Consider the following 16010-nt stretch of genomic DNA (forward strand, 5'->3'; position numbering starts at 1 on the left):
GTTATTTATAAAGAATATTTGATAATTCCGCCAACATTTGGCAACACGTTTGGTGAGAATCGGCGATGTCCCGTATTAATTATCCCAAGTTCTCGTATTTATCTCGATCAAAAAATGGTTACCATAATCATATAAAGAAACAAAAACCTCATTCACAGCATTATATTGACTCTTTATATATCTTTCGGGTAGAGTCGGTATTTTTCGAGAATGCAGGTATAAATATATCATAATTTTTAAATTCTGTTATAACGAATATGACTAAATTTAGCCACCGTAATCATTAAGAAATAGAACTTCATGCAAAGTATTTTGATTGCCTCTGATTATATTTTTTTTTTAAAAATAGTCTTGAAAACGTCAAACTCGGTTATAACGACTAAATTTCGTGGAATCTTCTATTCCGTTACACAACCGAGATTGACTGCAATTTGGTACATTCCTCAACCAATCGCCATCTCTCAAAAAAGGGTGACAAACCGGGATGGAAGGGTTGCATTTTTTTCATACTTTCATGCATAAGGGTGTATTTTTCTTATAATACATACATATATATAGCTTCTTTTTCGCCCCTCTCATCCATGTGCCCAACACACACAGGGGTCGGTATGATGGGAACACAGGATGGAAGGTGCAAGAAGAAAAGGGCCAGTGGAAAGTAGATACTGAACCTTGTGCCTACTGGCAGAGTCGTCACTTGGAAGGATTTATGATTCTGGACTCGCTATTGATCTCTTCGAAGAATTCTGAAGGCTGAAAGATTTATGGCTATATTTGTTCCCCCTCGCATTCTCTCTCTCTCTCATGCCACCGACATGTTCTGCCCCCCCCCCTGCCCTCTTCACCTCTTATCTCTCCAATTCTGTAGGCTCCCCCCCCCTCTCTCTCTCACCCTACGTTCTACCACGCTGGTCTCAGTCCGTTCCAAGGATAGTCACTAGTAATTATGGGGGATGTATGTAGCGAGGCTTATGTAAAACGTCATTTTTTTGTTATTCATTCCAAATTTATTTTTGGCTGTTTAGTACACCTGTGGTGTCGAAATTGGCTGGATAGTTTTAGATGATGTACTGCAAGAAAATTCCAATTCGAAAGCAGAGGAGTATTTGTACAGGGAGGCTTAGAGTGGGCGATATGTTCGGCGGGGTGGAAAATTTGAGGAATTGGTGATCAAGAAAATTAGTAGAATGGAAGAAGGGCAACAAATTTTGTATAGCCCGGCTGTAAAATAATAAATCTACCTCTGTCTAGTCGAGACAGAGAGAGACTAGGTGAATGAATGTCCCGACGAGTGACTTGAAGGCTTCACAAGCATGTGAGTAAGCAAAAGAGTGACCTATGAAGAAAGGCACATAGTCAGTAAGTGGTCGAAAGAGTGATCTATGAAACAAGGGATCTAGTCAGTAAGTGGTCGAAAGAGTGACCTACAGAGTTTGCAAGCATGTGAGTAAATAAAGTGACCTATAGTGTTTGCAAGCCTGTCAGTAAACGAAAGAATGACCTATAGAGCCAAGGATTAGGTCAGTAAACGACCAATAGCGTGTGACCTAGAGAGCTTGCAAGCATGTGAGAGACCAATACAGTGTGCAAGCACGTGAGTGACCAAAACGGTGTGCAAGCATGTGAATGACTAAAATAATGTGTAAACATTTAAATGACCAAAAGAGTGTGCTAGAGAGTGTGTAATCATGAGAGTGACCAAAAGAGTGACTCAAAAAGCAAAAGGCCGGTACAGTGAGCTGTCAAAAGAATGACCAAAAACGTATGCAAGCATTAGAGTGAATAAAACTGTGTGCAAACATGTCAATGGCTAAAACAGCGAATAAGTAATTTGAATGACCGAAAGAGGGTACTGGAGAGTGTGTAAGCGTGGGGGTGACCAAAAGAGTGACCCACAGAATGAAGGACTTGATTGGCGAGCAAATAAAGCGTGACCGAAGTGACCTAGAGTGTGCGCAAGCATGTGAGTCACCAAAAAATATGCAATCATGTGATCGACGAAAATAGTGTGCAAGCATTTGGATGACCAAAAAAGTGTCCTAGAGTGCGTGTAAGCATAGGAGTGACCAAAAGAGTGTCCTAGAGAGTGTGAAAGCATGGGAGAGACCAGAAGAATGACCTAGAAAGCGAAAACAACAGAGGGAAACGGGACATTTTTGTAATTGAAAAATTCGAAGAGGGTAAAATTACGGCGAATAGAGTAATGGGCCGCATACGGGTCATGCCAATTAAGGAACACGTCCGAGCGCCAAATTTCTTAAAAATCTTTGTTTAATAAATATTATAAAATCCTTTAATAAATATTTTAAAATCCTTTAATAAATATTTTAAAATCCTTTAATAAATATTTTAAAATCCTTTAATAAATATTTTAAAATCCTTTAATAAATATTTTAAAATCCTTTAATAAATATTTTAAAATCCTGTAATAAATATTTTAAAATCTTTTTATAAATATTTTGTAATATATTTGTAAAGATATCAACCCAAATTAATTAATTATTTATTTTTTTTCCTTTTTAAAGGCCATTTTGACGCACGACCAACAAAAATCAATTAAAAACAATTTTTTTAATAGTTTTGGCTTAGGTGTGAAGAGAATAAGAAAGCCTCATTTACATCATGCTCTACGGCAGCGTTTCTCAACGTATGATCCGCGGGCCAGCGGTGGTTCGTAAACAGAATTGATGTAATTCAATTCTAACTTATTGAAAAAATATTCAGTTGATTTAATTGATAGTTGTTTGATATTTTTAATACCCATATGGGTACAAATAAAAATTATATCTTTATACTTGGGTACCTCATCAAGGAAAATGCGGGAAATTGCAATAGCAAATACGGAAAAACGTTGCTAAAAAATGCAATTTATGATGAATTTGCTAATTGCAGCTAAATGGGTGAAGGGTGGGGGAAATAAATAGAGAGAGCTGCTACAAGTCTAAGGTCGGTATTGGTAAAAGTCCTCTTATAAAACTTGAAAAATGCAGCCAATAAGGTCACCGGTTGCATTTTCTAGAATGTAACCAATAACCTTATTGGTTAGATTTTTCAAGTTTTATAAAAGGGATTTTATCAAACTTTTATAGTGTAATATCGACCTAAGTGTAAAATATATTTTACGAAAAACATTCGACGAAAAAACATTCAAATGACTCATTCATTGAGAAAGATAACAAGAACTGCGATCTTAAATACGGTAACATATACGGGACATCGCCAGTTGTCATAAGTCGGCAGAATTCCCAATTGTGGTTAAAATCAATGAAAAATTTGTGAAAAAAACGATTTACCTGACAAATAATGTGTGAGTTGAATAATATTTATAGCCATAAATATTATGGCCTATAACAATCATAATACGATATACAATTTCATATCACATTACAAAAACGTTGTTTATTCACGATTTTAGTGAACATTACAAGCTCAAATAAACATCCGTTAAAAAAACGGGACAAATATACAAAAAAAAAAAAAAAATCGGAACAACCAAAAATACAGTGCCCCGTAATACGGGACAAAAGTGGTCCGTCGAATTGTTTCACACGTTTCACTGAGAAGGTTGAGTGTAAATCAGATCGGGCCGCTAATTATTAACGTTATAACCGAGTTGTCGCTGCAACCGAGTTTTACTGTATTTACCCAATGGATACCGTAATGTTTTATTTTATCGTTTCTACAAGGTATAAAGAGGGAGTTCTAGTTTCGTTTTCTAGCTATCTAATCTCTAGTGTTTGCGCACGTCAGCCGCGGCTGGAGCAAACTGCGTTTTCACAAATGATTCCCTCTTAAAACATCATTAGCTGTACTCACGTTTTATGGGCCTATAAATTATCCGACGTGATTTATTCTTTGGCGAAACTCTTTGGTGTGAGACTGGCTGAGTAATGCCAACAATACTTTGTCATGGACTTTACTCTCTTTCTCTCTTTAATACTATTATATCATTATTATTATTATAGTATATACTACGTGTGAAGCAACCATTTCAACAGGAATAAATACCTCGAGGGGGTTAAGGATGGTTTTTATTTTATTTTTTTGTATAAAAAGAGTTTTGACATGACCTGAAGTGGTATCAGCTGCTGAGATCAGACCTCTCTCTCTCTCTCTCTCTCTCTGATAATACTTAGCCCTCTCTCTGTCTCTCAACCTGCTTCTTGTTGGGTTGAGCTGTATAATTAGATCGATATGTGTCCTGCAAAATGAATGAGGTTCCCTCTTACCTCCTCCTCTTTTTATGGTTACCAATAAGCATACAAATTTCGGACGTACACCATTAGAGAGAATGACCACAAGATTTATTCATTAGGCTAACCCCCTTTTTTTCGATCGGGATACAAACAGAAAGTTAATTAGCGAGGATTACGTTATTATAATAAAAATATATTTTTTAAATTATTAAAATTATCCAATTTATATTAATAATCGTATTTAATCCATTATTTACAATATATATAAGTGATAATTTTTAGTATAAATTTTCTTTGGAATCTACCGAATTTTTTAACTTATTTCAATTTTATATTTTTTTCAGTCATGAATCTATGGCTGGCTGATGATTTTTTTTTAGAACTTTTCCAAAATTCATTGAGTTTTTAAAATTTATTTTTTGGGAATCTATAATTATATATATATAACTTTTCCCTCACCTTTTTCAAAATTCACTGAATTTTGAAAAAAGGAGGGTATAATATTTTGTGAAAAAAATATGTGCAGTGGGACTACGACTCCCAACTAGTGTGACACTGTAGTTTATCGTACCTCTGAAGTTCTTCCAGATCGAGTGCCGAAAGATATCTCATTTTCCAAGGTTGCCACCAAAGTAAAAACTTCAGAAATATGAATTTTCGAAAACATCCGCCTCTCATATTCAAATCACGGTAATTGATAAAATTTTTTTGTGACCAAAACCATAATTACAGCCGTAACTAGCAATGAAGAAATATATCATTGTTCGAAATTCTAACTGGGGTACCGTACCCTTCGGTACGCCTCCGTACACGCGTGCGTGCGTAAGCGTGCATGTGTGTGCATATATATATATATATATATATATGAGCCTTTGTCGTTCTTCCCGCCGCCCCCTTCGCCCCCATCTGCCAAGCTTCCTTCAGCCGGCGTCGTCTTGTACTGAAATGGGATGAGTTTGAAGCCGAAATTCATTAATCTTTAAGGAACTTCGCCTACATACTGATGAGATGCGTCTGCCACCTTCTGGCCGTGGCTCCCACCATTACCTCTCCCACCACGAATTCTGGAATTCCGACCATAGGATTCTTTTCGAGTCCGAGTTTGTGTGGGAATTAATATTCTAACTGTGTAAGACCCGGGGTTTGGGTTGGGAGGGCAGAGAGTTGATTCGGAGCGAGTAGTTGCCCGGCGTGTCTAATAGAATGTGGGCTCATGCCTTACGACGGCCACTACTACTGCTGTAAAGTGCGGAATAGCGAAATGCAGATCACGAGCAAGTTTTCGCGCACATCTACGGCATACTACCTAAAACCAACCAACCAACCCTCTCTCTGTCTGTCTCTCTCTCTCTCTCTTTTCTCTTCTACAACAACCCCTCCCACTCCCAGTTTCGGATTAAGTTTTCACCGAAACACGGAATGAATGATAATACTGGCTAGTGAAAGGAATTTGCGTTTAAATTGGTTCTTAAGTTTGTTTTGAGCGAGGAAATTGAATCATTCGTTTCTTATTTTCTGCTACGGGGGTAAATGGAAGGTAAAAGGTGGGTTAATGGAAGGAGGTGGAGGAAAACGTCTTGAGAAATGTACGAGAGTATGGTATTAAGATGGAGGGATGAGGTCAAGGATGTGTGCCATTCTCAAAATGGCGGAAGTGACTTCTAAAGTAATAGCATAAGGATATGAAATGGATTCTTTGTTTTCCTATACTTTTCAATGGCATAAGAAAAAAAATTGAGTTTTAAATAAAATATTTTTTGTTCTTTCGTGATGTTTTCAAAAAAATAGTGAATCTCATAAGTTTTAGAAATCATAAAAAAATATATATACGACGTTTTGTTTGCGATCACAATCTTCAGCACGAATTTACAAAATGGCGAAGAATTTCATGTGAAATATCCGTGAATTTATTTAATTTCATTTTTTCGGAAAATAACATCCCTAGAATTATTTTTTTTTATTGGAGTGGTTTCTTACGATATACGTACATAAAGGGGTACGTTCAGTCTTTAGGAGAGTGTTGGCCACTTCACTGATTTGAAAACGTATCGCCGCGAGCCACTTGATTAGGTGATGTGGTACAGCGTCGCAAGTCAGACTGTAAATATGCCACTCAGCATATTCGTAAATAATCCGTGTGCCGCTAGAGTGATTTATAAATATGCCGTGGGCACTTGAGTGATCTTGAACTGTGCTGCAGGTCACTAAAGTCATGGGGAACTGTGCCGCGGATCGCTTAATTGCTCTTGAACTTTGCCGCGGGTAACTTAAATGATCTGGAAGTGTGTCGCAGGTAACTCACGTGATCTTTAAATATGCCGCTTGCAACCAAAGTGATCTGGAAAAATGCCGCTGGTCACTTAATTGATCTGGGAAGGTGCCACTTTGTTCATTTTCACAAAATTAGATTTGAGGACACGAGATATAAAAGATTACATTTGACCCACGGGCTGCGGGTTGAGTATGTATGGCCTAAACCAAGTGCACGTAGACCACTATAAAAGTTATTACAGTAAATTCAGTCCAACAGTTACACAAGCTTGAAATTTGATTTTTTTTTAATATATCAGAGAAAAAAGTAAAGAAGTTTTTTTTTTTAATTTCCTACTTAGATCAACACACACACACTCATATATATACTTGAACAATATATATATTGTTAAACTGAAAACAAATAATTATGTGAATTGGAAATTGAAAATTTCAAAACTTTAGAACGAAAAAATCGAAGAACTCAAAAATGAAAAAAGTCGTAGCCAATGTCTTGGGCTCTAATAAGGGGGGAACACCCTGAAAATAACTAATTCCTGAAATCACTCTGAAACTCCTCATCTCATAGCTTGTTCAATAAATTACCCATCCTATCTATGCTATTTTAAAATCTGCTAACTGCTTGCAAAAAAAAGTTATACAAGAGCAGTTCCGGAATGTAGCATTGCTACGGCAATATTTTAACTCACTGAAAAGTCTAAGAAGTTTTAAGTACATTGTACAGCTTTATACTACTTCACCAAACACCAACTCTGGCCATACCGCTATATTGCAATTTACTGCCATTAGTGAGATGGGTTGGAAGTGAAGGCGCTGTCTATCGGTGGTCGCCTCGAGTTCGTTACGGAAAATATCTTATCGATATCCTCCCTTGGGTTCGAACACGGGACGCTGACAACAACCTTCACGATGGTAGACGAGCATCTTACCACCATGCCACTCGGGCACTCACAGCTTTATACTGACACAATGGAGAAACCGTCTGAGAAAGCATGACGTTGCGACAAAATATTTTGAACAATGTTGGCTAGCAAACTTCACGGATTTCATCCTGCGGTAACAGCATTTGTTCCTCGAGCGAGATTGCACCCATTGCTTCAGAAAGGATGCCATTCATTATTGATTACAGCACTTTGAGATCTGGTCTCATGGAGGGTGTTCATCTTTATAGACCCAGATTGCTGTTTCTTTTTGAAGAATCGTGCATACAAAATCCAGATGTCATCTCACGTGGCAATGCCATCAAAATCTTTTCGATTTTCCTGCGGAATTTCTCTTACTGGTACCCATCCTGAAGACTATGTCTGTTAGCACTTGTGTCACTAAACTTTTCTTATGACTTGAAAGGGTTTCCATATTTAGAAAGCCTGATATAAAATCGTTTCAATAATAGATATCTTGATAGCCAAGGCCTGCTAAATCTCTTAAGTTTGTAACATTTTGATTTTAATTGACAGACATAGTCACAAATTGCATGTTTGTGGGTACTGTAGCTTTTGTAAGTCCTCTCGGGAGTAAATAATCTTGCAGACAGGGTCGTCTTAAGAACATCATAGGCCCCCGGGGTAAGTGATTTTTCTGACGCCCCACCATTCAAATGTACATGCATAGGACTCCAAAAATTTCAACCAGATCTCATTTATGTGAGCACCCCCCTCTTCTCTTGAAGCCCCCGGGACACGCCCGTGTGGGGCCCATGTGTTAAAACGGCACTTCTTACAGATTCATTCACCCACTTTCAAATTCATGATGCTGTATCAGTTTTCAAGTGTTATTCGAAAGGGTGCAAAAAGTCATCAAATCTTTTCTTCAATTTTTCATAACATGTCTTACAAGCCTCACTGGAACTAAAGGCCCGTTTACAAGGGTCAAGTTATTTAGTAGGTAACCAAGTTTTAAATCATTAAGTAGTTTGAAATGTATGCAGACGGTAAGAGAGGCGTTTACACGGGCTTGGTTGGTAAAAGATTCAGTGGTTAAGTAGACAAGTAAATAGAAACCGGTCTATTTTTTCGGTTAAGTAGGCACTATGTGCATGCACATCGGGCGTGGCCTCGTATTATCCAATGATCATTCACTACTTGATTACTAACGTTGAGACAGTTTTTGAGCACTTGAAGACAAATCTTACAGCGGCATTCCCGAGATATCTCGTCCAACTTGACCCGCTTTATTTTGGGAATCCCGAAATATCTCGAGTTCTTAAAGCCATTTCAACATTGACAATCTCAGATACCATTGTAAAGGTTTCTTCTCCTGATTTATCAGCTCATGCAATCGGAAAAAAAATACAATGAAACCTCGCTACAACGATACTTGATATAACGATACATTCCTCCACAACAATGTTTTTTCAAATCTTGTTTGTAATTGCCTATGGTCTAATGTTGAACACCTCTCGATACAACGATATCCTTTACTACGATAAATCCTTCTATAACGATATTTTTAAAGAGAGAACAAAAAACGTATTTTATTACTCATATGCTAACTTTAATATTCATTATCCAGTTTAATTCTGCTAAAAAAAACTACTTTCATACTGACACTAGTACTAAACTAAAACCTCTCACACAAATGAAAATAACAAAAAATATCCCTTCAGAAACATGTTTCGAATTCTTTATGAAGTTTTGTTCCGTTTAGTGTTGTCTCATCTGGAATTCAGCAAAGTGACTGGAATAGGCAAAGGATAGAGCCTTTACTGTACACTGTATAGAGGGAAAAGAAGCTTTTTTTCTGTGTCTTTGTGATGTGAAATCTTGGTCGTGGAGCCGATTTTGGAGCACTCGTTGAATCCTCCTTCGTCCTCCAAGTTCTTCTCGCAGAAGACGAATGACTTTTCGTAAATCCGAGAAAAGCCCCTCTTAGCCCTGCGACGAAAACCACAGAAGATCGGAGGTTGGCGAGTGAAGGAAGAGAGCCCTCTTCTTCTATCTCTTTTCACTATAACGAGGAGCCATGAAGCAACTTCGTTTCTGTCCTTTTCCTAAAAGAATGCTTTATTCTATTTCCTTCCTCTTATTTTCCTTTCATTCTCCCGATTTTCGCAATGAATGATCATCAAATAAATCCGAGATGGACAACAAAATAGTAGACCTATCCAATATACACAAGACAATGAATTTTTACTGAAGGAGAAAATCGCAATAATCCTAGCAGTCGCACAAAATTGCATTTTTCAACGCTATTACGATATGTGAAGAATCCTGTAGATAGTTATGGAGAATTTAATGAGTCCAGACTGGACTAGAATTCAAGATGTACCCACTTAAGGCATTGAAATCGGCTGAGGTTAGGACATATAGTGATAACAAAAAAAGCCATTTTACGCTAAATAATCGATAGTAAAATCTAAATTTGTATTTGTTTCAAAAAATGTGTGAAAATTATTCCGAAAAATAATGAAAACAATTAAATTTTCCAAAAAGAAAGTTTGTTATTTGTTAGAGTAATCAAATGCAATCAAATTAAATGTATAATTTCAGATGCAATTTAATTGAATATAAATCTACGTTTTTCAATCGATTAGAACTTTTCAAAAATTTTTAAATTAATAATATTTAATTAAATACAGTAAAAACATGAAACTTCAATCACTGTATTATAATGAATGATTTTATTAATTTAAATGAATTGTTTGACATTGGAAAAATAAAATGTGGTGATATAATATTTGAGCTATTATAATTTTTTAACTATTAAATTTATTAATATTTAAAGAACAGGCGGCGATAAAGTTATGCGTAAAATATTTAATTCAGAAATTGCAAATAAAGTCAACTTTTATGTATTTTGAAAAATATGAACAAAAGCAGGAAACATTCAAAATGATTGAGAAATATTGAAAATATTAATTATATAATAATGCAATCAAATACAATAAATCAAGTGTTGTAATTTCAAGGATGTGTCCTATATTTTGGTCGGCTACAATTTTTACAAATCTAAAAATAAAAATTTGACTTAATTGAAACGAATAAAAAATCAATTATTTATTAAGGGACTATTTCATTAATTAAATAAATTGCTTAATTTTGGGGAAAATAAATGCAGTAACAGTAACAATTTAATTTATAAATGCAGGTATTAGTGTGATAGTTGAATTGAAGAATATTCATGCAAGATAAATACGGTAAACATATGAAGAATATTGCTGATAGCCAAATTGGTAAAATTTATCAGATTTTAATTCAAAGAAAAAAGCTTTCAACAGTAATGTAGAGGTCCATATAAAATATTTAATTGTAAAAAAAATGTGATCAAGTTGTGATTGACATATTTTTTGAAGTAACTTGATTGCGTTAATTAAAGTTCCCGTGTAACTCTGAGTAGTTTTCCTCAAAAGCTGTACGAAGGCATGTACAGTACAAAGGCAAGATATCTCGTCAATGCTAGCGAGAGGGTTAAACAAATTCCGTATAAATATTAAAAACAATATCAAAGCAACATATTAAAATTCAGATTAAGGAAACCAGATTGAGTTTCACTTGTTCCATCTAGAAATCTCTTCACAAAATGTGCTACAAATATTGCATTGCTGAAATAAAGGGCCTTTAGAAACACGAGATATCTCGTCAATATCGGTGAGAAAGTTGAAAAAAATCCACTGTAGATATTAAAAACAACGTACTAAAATTTAGATAAACGAAACCAGATTGAGTTGCACTTGTTAGGGAGTTTTTCCAAACACATGCATTTACGAGTCCATAAACTTCAACGTAGAGGGAGTGAGAGCGGAGCGCGTTGAACACATAAATTTTCAGTCCGGGCGCTAGATGATGAAAATGCAGCCGAGAAATTTAATAGCCAGGAGAAGAATAAATAATAATAATAAAAAAAAAAGCTATAGAAAAAGAAATTGAGAGATGATAGAAGGCGAAAGAAAAGAACTGTTCGATGATCTCTTTGCTACTGTTCGCATTTGCGGTACTCGTGGTTTGAAATATGAGGTAACCACGATCCCCTACTGTGGAGCTCACAGGGGTAACCCTTGTAAATAGCCCATCCGACAACGGCTGAGCACTCTTCCAGCCGTAAATCAAGGCTCTCTCTTCTCTCTGGAGCACACACACACACACTCTCTCTCTCTCTCTCGCTTTCCTACTACGTTGCACGAGGTTACGTGGAAAGAATAATGAATTAGCCGTGTAAAGTGAGCGTAAACGGCCTCGTTTAACCTCATGCTTATAGAGAAAAATCTTGTGGGGGCCTCAACCCCGTCTACGCTAAAAATATATGAGCATAAAATAGTCCGGATCGTCGGAGAGAGAGCGAGGGTGGAGAGAGAGAAACCTACGAAACACACACACGTGTTGCTAAACTGTACCGAGAAGAAATGCTCTCTCCAAACTTTTCTATCCTCATCAGTCTAAAAGTTTTCACTCTTCCCGTTAGGTCTGGAATTTTTTGACACGCATAAATTGTATGAGGTGAATTGGTGAATAATAGCCGTAACTAAATGTTTATGAAGTTGAACTAAATCTATTTGGGATTTTGTTTTTAGTTCGATGTACAAGGGTGATTGTAATTGAAGTTCCCGTACTCTGTGAGTAGTTTTTTCCTGAAAAACTGTTTATCCGAATACGGCGAAATTTTTAGGATATCTTAATAAGACCGTGGGAGAGAGATTTATGAAATAAAAAAATAGTTCAATTTTCGACCACCAGGGGGGGAAAAAGCAACCCTTTTTTTTATTGCATTTTACATTTTCCCATGATCCATATAAGTTTCAATGGAATACGTCTACCAGAACGGGTACTATATCGGTCTGAGTAGTTTCAATATACTGACACTTCAGTATACAGCTCCGAACAGGTAACATTGGCTGATATTTTTAGTTAGAATTGGCGATGTCCCGTATTTTTCGCGAATAAATATGATCACTCTCTAATCGTTGTAAAATAACAATTTTAAGCATGGTACAATATTTGATTGTATCTAGTGAAATTTTTCATCAAAAAATGTCTTGAAAATGTCAACCTCGGTTTTAACGATACTTCGGTTATAAGTTTCACGGAATCTTCTGTGTCGTTATAACCGAGTTTGACTGTATTTCATTATTATTAGGAATAAATATTTCATCGAGAAAAATTCGAGAGATCAAGATCACAAATACTGGAAATCGTCAATTCTCGCCGAAAAATTTGCAGTTACCTGCGAAATTTTCAATTATTGCCTGTAAATAACTATTGGGAGGAAGCAGTGCGCAGCAAATCTGCAGTGAATTTAAATATATTTAACGAAAAACCGAACATGGTAGATAGTCTCAAACCCATTTTAACGGTTTATGAAGTTGAACTAAATCTATTTGGGATTTTGTTTTTAGTTCGATGTACAAGGGTGATTGTAATTGAAGTTCCCGTACTCTGTGAGTAGTTTTTTCCTGAAAAACTGTTTATCCGAATACGGCGAAATTTTTAGGATATCTTAATAAGACCGTGGGAGAGAGATTTATGAAATAAAAAAATAGTTCAATTTTCGACCACCAGGGGGGGGAAAAAGCAACCCTTTTTTTTATTGCATTTTACATTTTCCCATGATCCATATAAGTTTCAATGGAATACGTCTACCAGAACGGGTACTATATCGGTCTGAGTAGTTTCAATATACTGACACTTCAGTATACAGCTCCGAACAGGTAACATTGGCTGATATTTTTAGTTAGAATTGGCGATGTCCCGTATTTTTCGCGAATAAATATGATCACTCTCTAATCGTTGTAAAATAACAATTTTAAGCATGGTACAATATTTGATTGTATCTAGTGAAATTTTTCATCAAAAAATGTCTTGAAAATGTCAACCTCGGTTTTAACGATACTTCGGTTATAAGTTTCACGGAATCTTCTGTGTCGTTATAACCGAGTTTGACTGTATTTCATTATTATTAGGAATAAATATTTCATCGAGAAAAATTCGAGAGATCAAGATCACAAATACTGGAAATCGTCAATTCTCGCCGAAAAATTTGCAGTTACCTGCGAAATTTTCAATTATTGCCTGTAAATAACTATTGGGAGGAAGCAGTGCGCAGCAAATCTGCAGTGAATTTAAATATATTTAACGAAAAACCGAACATGGTAGATAGTCTCAAACCCATTTTAACGGTCGGATGCGGTCACCCCTCTTACACGGCCGTGAATAAGCATTATTTTTATTTTGAAAGCTTCAATAAGAAATCCTTTTCAACGGTCACTTCTTTTACGGACGAAGTTTTTTGTTGGTGTCCTCAAACAGCACCTCCTAGAGATAGAAGGCCTTCGCAGTCTTCTTGTAACGTCAGTAAGTAGTCCATTTTCCCCTCAGAATATTCAGGGGAAAAAATTCCCTGCTCCTGCCATCATCGTTGTGAGGAAAAGAAATGATCGGGCTCAGAATTGGCGATTTTTATGCCCCACATCCAATCACTATGGGGTGTTTGTGAGCCAATCGGGAAGATTCTACGCCAAAGTAAGAAGAAACGAAATAGGATGCTGTGTTTCAAAATGTGGCAAACTTGCTAGGTAGTCTTAATGACGTTTATGGCAAACAGTGCAGAGGCCTTCTATCTTTAGGATGTGCTGCCTCAAAGAAGAGTTTATACATTATGTGAGATGAATATTTCTATTCGTATAAAAACACGAAATATTCAAAAAGGCTGGAAGGGTAAAATTATGGGAAATGCCGGAGCAAGTCGGTACGTCAAACATGTAATCGTTAAGTATCATCGATGGAACAACACACATCAATGCGATAATCTCTAATTCTAAGAATTTCCTGGGAAAACGCCTTAAAAACGGGAGCAGAAGTGACCAGAAGCTGTTATATCCGAGGCCATTGTGTTTCCATCGATGTTACAAACAATGTCTATTAACATTAATCTCTATTAGAATGAGCCGGCGCTGCCAAGTATCAACATTAAAGCCGAGGTCGTTACAACCGAGTTTCGTTGCATGTTTAAGTTGATTTTTAAGTCAATGAAGAGTCTTAAAAACAAAACTAAATTCAATTCTTTACACGTGGATTTTCTTACTATAACTCTTCAATGTGTACTAGAGTCAGGATCGAAACCCCTGCCCAGCTGGCTTTGATTGATCTCGCATACATTAATCAAAGCCTGGCTTAGGCTGTGATACGAGTGGTGCTGTTGATCCGAGCCGTAAAACGGGAATAAAATACATTGCATATGCGTTTTACTTTGAATTTAATTGCTCAGCAAAACCCTGGCTTAAAATTCTGTCTGTTTATAGACATGTCAGATGAAAAATGTTTCTTATCTCATTAACAAAAGTGGCAGACTAAAAAACCCCAGATAACACCTTTAGCCCGTCATTGATTTTCAGGAAAATAGCAAAAAAATAATAATTATAATCCCTGCATTTCTAGAGTACCTGCCAACTTGTGGTGCCCCACTCTCTTGTGGGGCAATCCATATTATAGAGGGCCACACGGTGTTTCCACACTGGGCTGCAAAATATCCAAGACATACCCGAACATAAGTAGATATGCTCTTGTCCGCGCTTTGAGAATTAATTGGTCTCACGTTCCAATATGGTCAAACAGCCTCAAAAACTTGTACATGCTATTTTTTTTAATACAATTTTTTACTTATACCTCTAAAAAATTTTTTTTTTGCAAATTTTCAAACATTAAGAACAAAAATGCATTACTGCTGATCTGATAAAATAGCATGACACCAATAAAATTGAAAAAAAATTGATTCAAAATAGCAATAACTATTCAGATCATAAAATGAGGCAAAATATTTGAAATATATATAAATTCGAAAATACTTAGTTTAATTTTTATTTTTTCATGATATTCAATTTTTAAATTTTTTAATTTGAAATAAGGTCGAGTCGATGAAATATCGATCGAAGTTAAATAATATTTTGAATGATATTTCTACTATAGAGCATAGTCTTTGAAGCTTTTTGACCAGTTTAAAATAGGTCACTCAAGTCTGAATGGTGTCACTATCCCGGATGCAACTAGAGTCACCGATTTGGGAATTCTCATTGACGAGCGACTTAAGTTTTCTGAACATTGTTCAGCGGTGGTCAAAAAAGCGAATAGAATGCTTGGTCTCATTTTCAAAAAAGTCTCTTCGCGTTCTCCTAAAGTCATTCTTCCGCTTTTTCGAGGCTTAGTTCGTCCTGGACTAGAGTATGCTGTAAGGTTTTGGAGACCATACCTACAGAGGGACATAGACTTGGTTGAAGGGGTGCAGAGAAGAGCTACGCGTGTCCTTATTGGCACACAGGGCTTGAGTTATGAAGAAAGACTTCATTTTTTGAATATGTTTACATTGGATGAACGCAGGTGTCGAGGAGATATGATCGAAGTGTTCAAAATTTTCAATGGGATGGATAGGATGGACCATGAACTTTTAGTACACCGCCAATCGACTGCTTTTACAAGGGGACACCAGTATCGATTGGTGAGGGACAATGCAAGGTTATGGTGTCGCAGGGAATTTTTCTCCAATAGGGTTGTTAATAAATGGAATAGCTTACCCCCGGAGGTAGTAAATTGTAACACAATTGACACGTTTAAAAAGAAA

This window comes from Pholcus phalangioides, unplaced genomic scaffold (assembly GCF_987345545.1).
Source record: "Pholcus phalangioides strain wild (caught in Gottingen) unplaced genomic scaffold, Ppha-v1.0 ptg000017l_1, whole genome shotgun sequence".
Classification (NCBI taxonomy): Eukaryota; Metazoa; Arthropoda; class Arachnida; order Araneae; family Pholcidae; genus Pholcus; species Pholcus phalangioides.